Source organism: Gymnoscopelus braueri (genome assembly GCF_963280865.1).
Source record: "Gymnoscopelus braueri genome assembly, chromosome: 13".
NCBI lineage: Eukaryota > Metazoa > Chordata > Actinopteri > Myctophiformes > Myctophidae > Gymnoscopelus > Gymnoscopelus braueri.
Genome location: NC_137615.1, coordinates 38,900,721 through 38,915,475, shown reverse-complemented (window position 1 = coordinate 38,915,475; position 14,755 = coordinate 38,900,721). Strand labels below are relative to the sequence as shown.

The following is a 14,755-nucleotide window of genomic DNA, read 5'->3' as shown; positions in this document are numbered from 1 at the left end:
TGTGTGTGTGTGTGTGTGTGTGTGTGTGTGTGTGTGTGTGTGTGTGTGTGTGTGTGTGTGTGTGTGTGTGTGTGTGTGTTGTGTGCGTGCGTGCGCATGTGTGCAGTGCTGGCTTGCACGTGTGCAGTGCTGGCTTGTATGTGTGTGCATGTATTTAAGTGGCGCATGTGTTGCAAGTTGCAACGGTGTGCCTTGCAGGTCTGCATGTTAAGTGTGTGTGTGTGTGTGTGTGTGTGTGTGTGTGTGTGTGTGTGTGTACAGTATGTGTGTGTGTGTGTGTGTGTGTGTGTGTGTGTGTGTGTGTGTGTGTGTGTGTGTGTGTGTGTGTGTGTGTGTGTGTGTGTGTGTGTGTGTGTGTTTGTGTGCGCGCGAGCGCGTGTGCAGTGTTGGCTTGTGTGTGTGTGTGTGTGTGTGTGTGTGTGTGTGTGTGTGTGTGTGTGTGTGTGTGTGTGTGTTATCTAATAATGGACTCCTGATGTGCCATATTGTCTACTCTATTCCACAGCGCTACACATTTTAAAACGAGCAACTTATCAAATAAATAAGTAAAATATTATGTTGGGGGTAAAGAATCTACAAGCTCACAACACAACACAGCATGTTGTAAGCTTGTAGATCAGTCATTTTCTTTTATTTTTAGCCTATAATGACATGCCCAAAATTGGGATGTCAGGGTTAAAGTGGTTAGCTATACTTTCGAAAACCTGGAGACTGGGAAGTGGGAAGTTATCCACTGTATGCTGGCAGGTGGCAGTCCTGAGACAGGCATTAAATGTGGCATGGTCCAAGTATATTCCATGTTTGGGATTTCAATAATTGGGAGTACAGACAGTGCTTCCATATTACATTGCAGTAGCAAACGGGCCATACTTGAGGACAGGAAGAGATTAAGTTCTACCAGCTAAACTAGTTTTTTGTGTGTTGTCGTATATGATGAGGCATTAAACTGCAGGTTAGCAGGCTTGTTGGTGGTAATAATGAAGAGGAGAAGAAGAGAAGACGGACGTCAGGGTTTCCAGGTTCCCAATCATTCATTTATTCAGCATCAACAACAAACAAACAGCATTCAGAGAAGCAGCCAGGGAGCCGGGGCTCCCCAACAGCCTCACGTCGTGTGAGACTGTCCTAGTCTAATCATTTTAGAGACACTGTTTTATACACATTAGAATGCATGTGGGGTGGGGGTCAATGAGAGCCCCCAACAGCGAAGATCAAGGAACGGCTGTTGATTTCATTTGCAAGTGCCTGGAGGAAGGGAGTGAAGTCTCTCAGTTTAACAATAGAAGATGTAAATCGCCCTTCACACCTAGCCAGGCTAGGCTCCCTCCTAAACAACGGGTCACTTGAATAGGCCAAAATGCAGACAGTCTGTCTACAACACATTATTATTACTAGGTTACTTTAGTATCATTTCTTTATATGTTTTGACTTGCACACTGTTCAGATACCACAGTGTCAACTTTAATAGTTGTGGTTTCCATTAAGGTGAACAGGTAGGCCTACTAGCTATGTTGATGAGAAAGTCTAAGGTATGCCGAATGGAACAATGTAAATGACTTGAGAGTCAAAACAGATAATTATGTAAAGTACAGGATGAGTGATTAATGAAGGGCATGACAGGATTGAAAGGAATGCAGTGTCACAATAGTTTGATGCAAAGGTGCCTAACTTTGATCAGAGTTGAGGAGGAGGTCTGATGGTGAGGTTGTGGATCAAAGGTTTCCATGGATTATGATTGTGGAGTGTTATTATGGTTATTATTGGTATTATTGGACACTTTGAAACGCTTTCTCTGAACTGACATAAATGAACTTTACTTGTCCAGTTCTGCCCTCCTTTGCCTCGGTGCTCCTTCTCAACAGATGACATGCCTCCTGTTTTTGCTTTTTTTTTTCCTGCACCATTTTTCACTGTGGTCACTCTCAGTGTTGGAAAAGTTACTAAAAAAACAGTAATATATTACCTATTACTCGTTACTTGTTTAAAAAGTAATATTATTACTTTACATATTACTCCCTGCCAAAAGTAACTCGTTACTTATTACTTTTCTTTTCTCGCCCCCAGTAATTGCATCCTTTCTCCCCAAAAGTCTTAATTTGCAATTTCAACATTAGCAGTTGTTTTTTTTCCCTTTTCTGCAGCTTACATTGTAAAATCCTCATTGTTGATTTAACTCCAAAAAGTGTACTGTACACATGACATCCAGGTCCATTTGGTTCCATTTGTACACTCATTTGAATTAAATTAACACTAAGACTTTTACTGTGTATGAATTACTTACATACTAAATGAAAACCACAGCTGGGCTCAAACTGATAATGAGACACAATCTTTGAACAACTTCTGTTGTTTATTAAAGCAGTTTAGCTCCAAACAAAGTGCTATAGGCCATATGAAGCCAACATGTGCCAGTGCATTTCAATGCAATCCAAAAATATGCACATTAGCATAACAAGTTTGTCACAGTCAGTCACAATTTCACAAATAGCCCTACAAAATTAACCTGAGTGACAGTAACAAGTGCAAGCCAGCACTGCATACATGCGCGCGCACAAAAAAACACAAACACACACACACACACACACACACACACACACACACACACACACACACACACACACACACACACACACACAGACGCACACACACACACACACACACACACACACACACACACACACACACACACACACACACACACACACACACACACACACACACACACACACACACACACACACACACAGAGTTTAACAAAAATAATTTGTTAACTTATATATTATAGGCTAAAACATTCTGTATGGCTGGATATGTAGTGCATCATTATAAATCTGGTGTCCTATATAACCAAACCTGGGTCAGGCTTGACCCATGTAAATAATCCACAAAATGTGTAGTTTTTCAGTGCTTCAGTTCAACTACAATAATTCTGGAAAAAGGCTCCCTCAGCAACACATGGTTTCTGACAGAATTTGGGAACCAAATAATTTAGGCTATAATAAAATGACATTTCAAATAGCTTATTAATATTGTTCAATCAAAATATACTGTATTTGACCATCCATTTGACCATTATATCAACGGACCAAAAACAACACAATCACAGAATGAAAATAAACAAAGTCTAGACACTCAAGCCCACAGTACCACCAAGGCTTGTGAAAATAGTAACTTGTTACTTTTGGAAAATAGTAACTGTAATATCTATTACTCAAAACGTGAAACTTTGGTGAAGGTAATAATTAGTTATATTAGGCCTACTAGTTACTGGAAAAAGGTAATAATATATACTTTTTTCGTTAAGTTACTTTAGTTACTTTACAACACTGATCATACCGTTGACTTTAATTGTTTCATTGTCTGACACACCTCATACACTCCATTAATCCATTCTCTTAAAAAATAAAATCCACAGCCCAGGACCTCCTCCAACCTAAAAGTTAGCTCACCTCTGATCAAAGTTAGGTGCCTTCGCATTAAACTATTTTGACACTGCATTACATTAGAATCCTGGCATGCCCTATCATTAATCACTCATCATGTACATATATTTTTTGTCTCTCAAGTTTCCTTGTTCCAGTGTTCCATTGGCATTTTATCCTTGATGTTTCCGTGAGAAGCATTTAACATGTAATTATTACGTCTAATAAACCAAATCAAATCAAGTGTAGCTTGTAGTGTGTGTCTTTTGTTACATTTGCATGCCTTGGACTTTCCCATCAACAGAGAATACCTGATACCTTGCCAAACCAAATGTTTTAGCTGGTAGAACTTGATCTCCTTCTGTCCTCAAGTAACACTGTCTTTTGAAAAGCCATCAATCTCTATATTAGCCATATGATGTATAATACGCACCCACCACTCACCTTTGCAGCTAAGTGGCCCTTTTGCGATGGAAGCACTGTCTGTACTGATGAGACTCAATTATTATTATCCAAAATAATTAGGATTTTATGTTTTGGTCGTTAAGTGGCTCAGTAGTTAATGCAGACATACTATTGTTTTAAAATGTGCAGCACATTGGAATAGACCCTATCAGGAGTCATCACCATGCCAGCTTGTGATGGACATTTTCATGAATATTTTATTTTTGCCACAGACAAAACAAGTGATCAATAATTTTTACCAGAAATACATAGTGAACTCCTAATATGCCATAGTGTCTATGCCAATGTGCTACACATTTTACAATTATTGTATTTCTGCATTAACCACTGAGCCACAAAGAAATATACGTTTTTTTTTTTGTTTTTTTTATAGAGATGGTGATTGTGGACCCCAGGCTGTGGATCAAGGGTTTCCACAAATTATGATTGTGGAGTGTTATTATAGTTATACGTTGTTATTTTTGGACACTTTGAAATATTTTCAATGGTGAAAACCTTTTTCAACAAGCTTTACTTGTTGAAAAATGTTCTGCCCTCCTTTGCTTTTGTAGCAAATAGATCCTTCTGAACAGATCTGTTTTTGATCTTTTCCTGCTAAAACAAAAAATGGACCACGGACATAGACAAGTCTTGCCACGGACACATTTGTCCGTGTACGGACATGTTGATGACCCCTGGGCCCTATGACACATTAGGAGTCCATTAGTATACATTTAGGGCTAGGCCACTGGGATTTTGGTAAGATGATCATTATTTTCTACATTTTGGACAAAATAGCCACTTTTACATTTTGGACAAAATAGCCACTTTTACATCGAGGTGCCCAGATGTCCCTAGTGCCCACCTATCCTGTATCCAATGCAGGAGGCAGAGGAGAGCAAAGATAGCAGAATGTCATGTTGAACTAGAAAAAGGCGCTGCTCGGAGCACAGCTCTCCGCCATGGGCCAGGTTAACTATCTGCACAACATCTGAATAACCTGCACATTTTGCAAGGCAGTCAGAGAATTGGCTGAAAATTGGAGTGATACATCTTGATCACATGACTCCAGAGATAATCTCTACCGATTTGTGATATGTCATTTAGGGGCGGCCATAGCTGAGTGGTTAGTGAGCCCGCCTAGGGAACCAGAGGCCCTGGTTGCCCCAGGTTCGATTCCAGGCTATCCCAGCATATGCGCCGATGATATGAAATTTGTCCCTGAGCAAGACTCTTAACCCCAATTGCTCACAGGTTCTCATTGGAAACAAGACCGCAAGGACTTTCATGAACGACCTGTTAAAAGGAATTAAAGGAATTATCCTTATGCATGTTTTGCTGGAAATGTAGTTTGGCACAAATGGCCAGGGCCAATCAAAAGATTTTGATTGTACAACGTACGGTTCAAGAGTTAGCAGCCAGTGGCTGTTATAGCGCCACCATGAGGCCAATAAAAATGGGACCGTCTGACCTGGCTGTTCAGCCTGGTTGAAACAATGATGGGAAATGAATGCAAAGTGCAAAGCATGCAAAGCTGTTGCTGTACTATAACTACAAGCTCACAATGCAGATCTGCTATATTTGCTTTTTTTGTGTGAAAGTGGCCTATCTAGGTCTATCTGTGCAGGGTTATTATAAATATTGAACCAATGAAAAGTATTTACAAAAGCTTGTGACTAAATCATAACTACATTAGATCCATTGGAACACAGGTTATTTTGCATTTCTGGAAGGTAATAGTTTTGGACATAGCCTACAAGGTGTCCACCCGTCAGGAACCATATGTATGTATGCGTATCTTACTCTACTCATATCAGGAATATCTGGAATATAAAAAATCACACCCAGTGTGAAGTGGGCGGTGTGGTCATCACAGTGGTCATCATAGTGATGGAAGCTCACTTAAAAAAATAGATAGATTTTTTGAAGTGCATAATCCTATTTATAGGTTATTAATGTCATCATGTGTCTCGCTAGCCAATCACAGTGCTGAATAGAGTCAGCCAATAGAGTCAGCCAATCACAGTACAGCTAGGGGTGTACTAATGAGCCAATCACAATACAGCTAATGAGGTGTCCCAACCCCACTTATAGGGGCGGCTACACCGCCCAAAAATAGCCAAACAAGCCATCTTAATATGCCTCATATGTCACATATGGGAATCATGAAATAACTCAAACCAGCAGGTAGAGGAATGTTTTCCTCATCTGACATGTTTATCATTCATACATATTATACACACTGTACATACAAATATGCATGTACTCTGTGTGTGTGTGTGTGTGTGTGTGTGTGTGTGTGTGTGTGTGTGTGTGTGTGTGTGTGTGTGTGTGTGTGTGTGTGTGTGTGTGTGTGTGTGTGTGTGTGTGTGTGTGTGTGTGTGTGTGTGTGTGTGTGTGGGGCGCACATCAGGTCTGACCACAGTTTAAATACTGAGCCATACGCTATTTAAACACTCATCTGTATTGACAATAACACATGGTAATAGCTATTGGTTCCTAGGTTACAGGTCAAAGGTAAAGGTCATTTAAGAATACATTTTCCAACATACTGTAACTACACACTAACTGTGGTACAGTGGTTACAAGGACATCAGCATACACAATTTAGATTTCTCTAAATGAAATACACACAACTCACTTTAGATATTCTGAATTCCTTACAAGGCCTAATCCACTGAGTCAAAAACATATTGAGCTCTGAAATGAATCCTTTAAAGTAAAAAAAATACTTACTTTTGCCAGGTACTGAAGGTAAGATCAATCTTCCTTGTTTGTGCTCTGGACCAAACCTGATGAAACAATCTTAAATGTCCCTAAGGCTTCACTCTGTTTGTTGCACAAATGTATACCCTGCCTTTATCTTCTTTTGTGCATCGTCATCATATATCCAGCCCAGTGTCGTGCAGCCAACTTGTCTCTCTTGTCTCGTCTTGTCTCTGTGACAGGGAGTTGCATGCTACGCTGTCTGCCTGGCCCCACTTCTTTTAATTCAACTTAGCCGACCCCAGTCAGTCATCTATGTTAGTGACTAAGCACACCCCCAACGTAAATAATGTGCCAAAACACAAAGCCAAAACATTGTTGATATTATTAAGGTCATATTTTGTTGCCTTGCTCTAAATAATTAGTGTGGTTGCCCTAACAGGGCAACCAGACTATATCTTCACACTTTATTCATATTATAGATAAACAATATTTCCAATCGCATCACAGCCCACAGTTTATTTTTCCCAATTTAGTGCCATATGTCAAAATGACCGGCTTCACCGGGAATCGTGTGCTTGTATTTTGCTAAGAGATTGGTTGCATAGTTTTAATGATATTGATTTATTAGTGCATTAAATTTCCCCATCCACTTTAATAAAAAGTGAAAAAACTCAAATTCAAGTATTTTTTTCTCAGAAACCGTAAGAGCTAGAGTTGCCAGATTTGGAGGGGAGGTTCATAATTTAGTCCGAAATTATTGAAAAATATATTACACTAATCGGCCACATGGTGGCGCTATAACAGCCCCCTTTACGTTCTGGCCTATAACTCTTGAACCGTAGGTCGTAAAATCAAAATTTTCCCCTGGATTCCTTGGGTCACGACGCATCTCCCCATATAGGCCACGCCCATTTGCGTCTGGATAGATTTTTCGCCATTTTGAATTTTCTTCAAAACACACTTTTAGCTCCTCCTCCCATATATTTTGTCCAAATTTCACAAAAATCGGTACACATGATCTCTGGACCCATGCAATAATCTGGACCGAAACAGAATTTTGATAGTCCATACCGTTCGTCCGTAAATGGCTTCCAAAGTTAGCGGGAGGGGCCCGTTTTACAAAAAAGCCCACAAATCACGAACAAAACGTCCAGTCAATCCCAAATTTGAATCACATGTCAAGTGTGGTTTACTCAACAAATCCCCAAAAGAATTTCCACTTTGATCCATAGGGGGCGCCACAAATGCTCAAAATGTAACCGTTTGATGCAAAAACCTTATTTTGGGGGGATCAATCCTCTCAAAATGAAATGCAAGTGATCTCAGGAGTTACGTGACAATGTAATTGGCACAGCCTCCGACGGTATTCCTCCCAGCGTATTCCTCGAGTCCCGGCGGCAGCGACCCGCGACTAGCGTCGGTGCAACCACACTCTGCAATTGCCCTGAATTGCGACGCGTCTAGTTTATATATTTTTTCACTTAAGACGGAGTGCCTTGCAATTCTTTTCTTTCCAAGTCTGCATTTCACACCTTTTTGGCAAGCAGTACTTCTTTGGAAATCCTTTTTTGTTCATTGTTGATATTATATTTTACATTTTTATACCTCTGAGTCACAATGGCCTCTTTCCTCCATGTACATAAAACATTTAATTAGAGAGCTAACACCACAGTCCATGTGTAAGCTGATAAACTGCTTTACTTCCAATAAACCAAAAGTTTTCAAATGTCATTCCTTTATCAGCAACTGTCTAAATTAGACACCCATATGGCCAGAGGGCTGAGATCCGCCACCGACGCGACTGGCACCGACAGGTGTGTGTGTGTGTGTGTGTGTGTGTGTGTGTGTGTGTGTGTGTGTGTGTGTGTGTGTGTGTGTGTGTGTGTGTGTGTGTGTGTGTGTGTGTGTGTGTGTGTGTGTTGCGTGCGGAAAGTAACTTGTTACTTATTACTTTACTTTTCTTTTTCACTCCCCCAGTATTTTGCCCTTCAACATAGTTGTTTGTTTCCCTTTTCTGCAGCCGACATTGTAAAATCCTCATTGTTGATCTAACTCAGAAGTGTTGATTAAATTAATATTAAGACTTTTACTGTGAATGAATTCATGACTTACAGACTAAATGAAAACCACATGGGCTCAAACTGATAATGAGAACAACTTCTGTTCTTTATTAAAGCAGTTAAGCTCCAAACAAAGTGCTAGGCCATATGAGGCCAACATGTGCCAGTGCATTTCAATGCAATCCAAAAATATGTAGCATAACAAGTTTGTCACAGTTACAGTAATCTCTCAAGAACAGATTCTGTTCTGCGTTTGAATCTGTCGGGGGGGTTCGTCATATCGCGTACGCACTGGCCTACAAGTGGGCGTGCCTTCAGATCAGGAAGCAGGCTGCGCTTTACCCAACCAAATGTAGTGGGCGGGATTTACGTGTCTGCCGATCCTTCCCCACTAGAAACAAACACAAACTCATTTAACAATAGCGTCCTCGGAGCAGACAAAACCACAGAAAGATATTCACATTTTAACTTGCTCTTTCATCATAGAAACAAGTGGGCTTATAACCAAAACGATCCATGTTCTATGGGAGAAGTGGTGTTAGTGTTCCGTGTAGAAATATTGTTAGTGGGAATGGAAACATAGTCGCACCACCGGAAGTGAAAGGCTGAAGGCAGACCAAAACCCCGGTTTCCTTGCGTACGTGTGCTACGTCGACTTCCTCCCAGAGCCAAGTGATATAGTAAAAAACAGCAGAGGGCGCTGTTTTTCCTTTTCATTTGGCGATGGGTTCCCAGATTGCAGTTACAGTAGTCACAATTTCACAAATAGCCCTAGAATATTAACCCGAATGACAGTAATGAGTTTAATAAAAATAATATTTCATTTATATATTGTAGGCTAAAACATTCTGTATGGCTGGATATTTAGTGCATCATTATAAAGCTGGTGTCCTGTCTAAGTCTTAACCTACCCCCCTACCCCCCCCCCCCTATTTCTTTTTGTTCTCTTGTACATTTTATTTACTCTTCATACCAGTAACCTGTAAGCTGATTGTATGACATTCTGTATAGTAGTGTGTATATCTGTCTGTCTCTTATATGTCATCATGATTTGTGCGGATCTCATCTTAAACAAGCTCAGTGCTTAATGAGTCTCCCAGTTTAGTAGACCTTGTATTGTGAATTTGTCCTTCCATGTACTGATGTTCTCCATTTGATCATTTTATCAACTGACCAAAACAACACACGATCACGGAATGAAAATAAACAAAGTCTAGACACTCAAGCCCACAATACCACCAAGGCTCGTGAAAATAGTAACTAGTTAATAATAATAATATTACTTTAAGTAATAAGTTGTTTTAGTTACTTTCCAACACTCAAGAGTCAAGTGTCAAATCTGCAATAACGTTCAGTGGTGGAGATAATGCAGATATTAATAATCCTTCTGTTCTCTTTTGTTTTGGTGAGATGGGAATGGGAACATTAAACATCTATGTGTAGTATCTCAGAATTTTCACAAGATGGGGCTCTTCTCAAACATTCCGTGGCATTAGTATGTCCGAAATGAAACTTATGATTGTGTATACACTCAAAAGTAGGCCTATGTTGAAAAATTACTTTACTTTGTATTTCTCTTAATTAATTCCTGTGCAACCTTCTAGTGGCACCCTACATTAGTTCTCACATTAAAGGACCACTTTACCCATTTTCAACCCATCTTCATATAAAAGAGATGGTCCTCACTAATGCTCAGTCATTATAATATGGTACCATGGGAGTCAACCTAGTGGTTTAGCTTGGCCCCCCGGCCTTCATTTCACATGATTATAAAGTTTAACGTTTTGATGTAATAAATGTTTTCCCCCACACATTAATTAATTAATCACAACATATAATAAGATTATTTATTTTATTTGGAATGACGGAATATCCTCACCATATCCACAATGGCCTCCACTCCAATCTTCTGTCTCAGCTCTGCACTGGTCTTTCTCTCCCTCAGTGATACACCGCACACCCATCTGATCATCCTCATCCCTGCTCTGTTCAGCTTCTCTTCATACTCCACCCTCAGGGCCCATATGTCTCACTTCCATGCGTCATGCCACTTCTGACGCAGGCTGAGTACACTTGCCCTTTCATCTTCAGGGATGGCGCCTTGGATGTTAGAAAGGGCATGAGTTCCCTGAACTTCTTCCATCCACTTCTCACCGTTGTGGTCACCGCTAGGTCCATCCCCCCATCAGCGTTAAGCATGTCTCCCAGGTAGCAGAAAATATAGGAATAGGAATACACAGTAAGGGCGCGCTCCCACCAAGAGTTGGCTGGCCGCTGTTAAACGCAGGTTGTGCACGGCCACAGTTTTTTGCAGCCAGCGGATTCTAAAAAACGGGAGTGTCGCGCCTGTCACTCACTTTCAGGAGCCTCCCCGTAGCCCGCACCACCTGTGCCTGCTGCCTTGAGCACCATGTTGCTTCCTGAGTCTTGAGACGGTCCGCCTTCGACTCACCCGATTGGACAGAGGGAGAAAATCAGCGCCTGCCTCCAGCAGTTTTATGCTTAGTCGCGGAGAGCAGATAAACGCAAGGTCTGCGCGACAAGCGGAAAAATCTGCTCTTGCGTGAATCAACGCATTTGCATTGACAATGCATTGGCAGATTCTGCAAACAGCGGCCAGCCAACTCTTGGTGGGAGCGCGCCCTAAGAATGAAATCACACACTCATTTATCTTTCTACGTTTACGCTGTGTAGCTCACTCATTTGTTTGCGATCGATAGCTATCTTTTCTCAATTTGCGCAAATGTCGCTCAGTGACCAGTATATGAACTCAGCAACTAATGATAAATTCAACATTTTTCATTATGTAGAATGGGAAATGTGTTTGTCTCATCAACATCTATGCAGTGAAGAAAGGATACTGGGAGAGATACTTTCTGCAGAAAGGGAACTGGGAAAAGACATTTTATGACAAACCACAAATCATCCAGACGTCTCCAGCCAAGAAAAAGAAAGAAGGAAGTGAAATCTCAGCCATATACTGTATGTACGTGTCCATACATGAAACTGGATAAAGTATAAAGAAGGAACTGAAATCTCAACCATGTGTACCCAACATGAAACTGGATGCTGTCCTCAGTGTTTTCCATTATTGTTTGATGTGCATAACACTTTTTTCATAATTCATTAATTCTTTAATATCCGTATTGAACTATTGACTTATTCTGTTAGGGTTTTTTTCCCTTCAATAATTTACTCTGTTTGCATCATTTGAATTAGCTGCCTATAATAAGAAGTAAAAGTACTAGTGATTTTCACTGTCTGGCAATTGTAGATCTTACCAGTCTTGAAAAATGGAAAACTACATCTCATGCCCAAAAGGTTTACCAATCTCTTTTCTACCCCAGGTAAGCCTATTTTTTGGAACAGTGCTGTGGCTCTCACTTGGCCCAGTAGTCTAGAGGGCCCCCCTGACCTTTGGGCCCATCGGCCTGGGCCTGACAGGCCCATTCAGAGATCCAGGTCTGATAGTAAGTAGAAGGTATAGAAAAATAGCAAAATATTAGTCATAGAAAACTTTGAGGTGCTTGAAAGTGCTATGTGTATGGTTCCTAGGAACATACAAATAACTCAATATTATATCAGTTATGTCCAACTGTGGATTGTCTGCAGTGCGTAATGTATTGATTAGACCACAGACCTGAGAGCTGCTAAATGATTAACTGTTAATCATAGCTGGTTTAAGCATTCCTGCGAACCCCATGTGTTGAGAAGAATCCACCCACACCCAGATGCCAATAACCCCTAAATGCAACGCAATGTGACCTATTAGTAAAGATACGGTTTAGGAATATATCAGTTAACGGTGGCTCCACTTCTTAATGAGATGTCTGTTGAAGTTGTCTTGTAATATATTTTGTAGAAAGTATGCCTTTACTGTTCATTGTTTAGAATCTTCAGTATACAGGACGTATCATTTTACTTTTCACAAAGAAGTAACATTCATCTCTCAGAAGATGAGACACCACGATGAGAATAGAGACAAAGCTATTCATTTCATGAACATGCTTTTATTGCAGTTTAGCTTTCTAGAATTCAGGGATTCCTGAATTCTATGGAGGAAACCAAAGCATTTCTCAAGGGCCCAGCATCCGCCTTTGAAATTGAGTCTATATACAGTAGGAAGTGACAGTTCACATGAATGGCCTGTAGTTTCGCTGTTTTACCCCTGCTGGTGTCAGAAGAAATAACTCAATGCGAGTGGGTGGGTTTTTGCCGAACTTTAGACTTGATTTTATTACCTTAATAAACATTGTCATAAATAGTACATGTGGATATGACTTTACACAACACAAAATAAAATAATATATACAGTATGTGTGGGTAGTAGCCTAAATACATCTGTCAATTTCGTTTTTGCAGGTTGCAAGTAACAAAGTGCATTTGTGGGATGAATTTTACAGATTGCTGTGGTACAAATTGGACACATTTTCACAAAAATGCAAATATCACTCGACATGCAGAAATGGATCCATAAAAGTGTAAAAATTTAAGAACATATTTTTGTGGATATGACTTTACACAACACAAATCAACTAGTAAAATAGTAAAATACATGTGAATGAAGTCACACATTTGTCAGTTGTGTTTTTGTGGCTTTCAACTAATCAAGTCCAATAAAAACTTCTCATATCTACTTCCATAGATATGAGAGCTGTAACACATAGATATCCTTCTGTAGCTGTGCTGCTGCTGCTGCTGCTGGCATATTTTGGGCATGGAGTTCAGAATCACGCCTTCCTCCTGTTATTTCTCCTCATTTACGTACAAGAGACATCAGTGATATCTTGACTTATCAACTTAATAATAACATGCTTATTTTCTTTAGGTCCTTCAATTAAACCACCTATTAAAGCATGATGACATGTAAGGTCACCATGTGCACTCCTTGCATCACAGCCCAAAAATGGATACTAATTACCATCATGTATGCTGTACAAAGAAAAATAAAACCAAATGGATATCCATGTGGGTTCACAGAATATACTTTTTTTTTTTTTTTTGAATTGATTGAATATTTTATTAGGCAAAAAATGTAAAACAGCACAGTTACATTTAAAATACTTTGTCTAACAGGTCCGTTCATAAAAGTCCTTGCGGACTTGTTTCCAATGAGGGCCTTGGTATTTAATTCATAGGCATATATAGTGGCACCACAGTTCAAATATCATTACAAAATAAACAGCCAAAAACAATATATAACACTATGTACAACCAAAAAAATAAAAAAGAGGGGGAAAAAAATATGTACAAGAACAGGGGGGGGGGGTCTGCTGTCTAACGGGAAAATGGTACTACCTCCACCTTTGGCCTCCTGAAAGGTGATTTTTTAAGGCTCTTTTAAATGAGCCCAGCGAACTGCATTTTTTGAGGGATGGAGTTAGACTATTCCAATCCTGGGTGGCAGTGCTGTAGAAGGAGAATTTGCCCATGTTTGATTTATGGGTGGGTGGTACCAAATTGTTGTTAACGCTCCCTCTGGTATTGTGACTGTGGGTGTCGCTAACCTTTTGGAGGTATTTACTCAGATATGCGGGAATTGGGGGCATATCGGGCAAATTTGCATTTACAATTTTGAAGGCCAGTCCCATTTTTAGTTGTTTAACCCTGTCTTCCACCCTGAGCCAGCCTAGGCTGGCAAAATGGGTGGGAGAAAGGTGGGTCATGGGCCCCAATCCGAGGAGTAGCCGAATCAGTTTGTTTTGGGAGGTTTGAAGCTTAGTCTTCAGTGACACTGAGGTGTTGGAGTACCAGGAGGTGCAAGCATAGTCAAAAAGTGGTTGAATCAGGGCCCCAGAGAGGGTCCTGAGGGCCTGAGGGTTGACAAAAGAGGAAACTCTGCCCATAAATTTGGTTCTCTGGTTTACTCTTTTGACCACCTTTGTAGCCATGCTATCACCTGTCAGGTATTTGTCAAGTACACAACCCAAATAGGTAATCTCTTCTTTGCTAGAGATAATTGTGTCATCGACTTTGACCTTGAAATCATTTACATCCATCTGTCTGAGGGAATGTTTGGTCCCAAAGAGAATGGATTCAGTTTTCCCAAGGTGTAGTGACAGTTTGTTATCGGTAAGCCAAGTACGGATTTTTGAGAGTTCGGAGCTGAGCGCCTCCTCA

At 40.3% G+C, this 14,755-nt stretch overlaps 1 protein-coding gene and 1 long non-coding RNA gene across 2 annotated transcripts in view; one reads left to right on the top strand and one right to left on the bottom strand.

The window, feature by feature from the left end:
• The window catches only part of LOC308097945, a 435,438-nt gene that overhangs the window by 28,793 nt on the left and 391,890 nt on the right, over positions 1–14,755 (top strand). The window lies entirely within an intron of this gene.
• LOC308097939 (actin, cytoplasmic-like) overlaps positions 1–14,755 on the bottom strand; it is a gene marked incomplete at its 5' end in the record, with an annotated part of 85,754 nt that overhangs the window by 22,639 nt on the left and 48,360 nt on the right. The window lies entirely within an intron of this gene.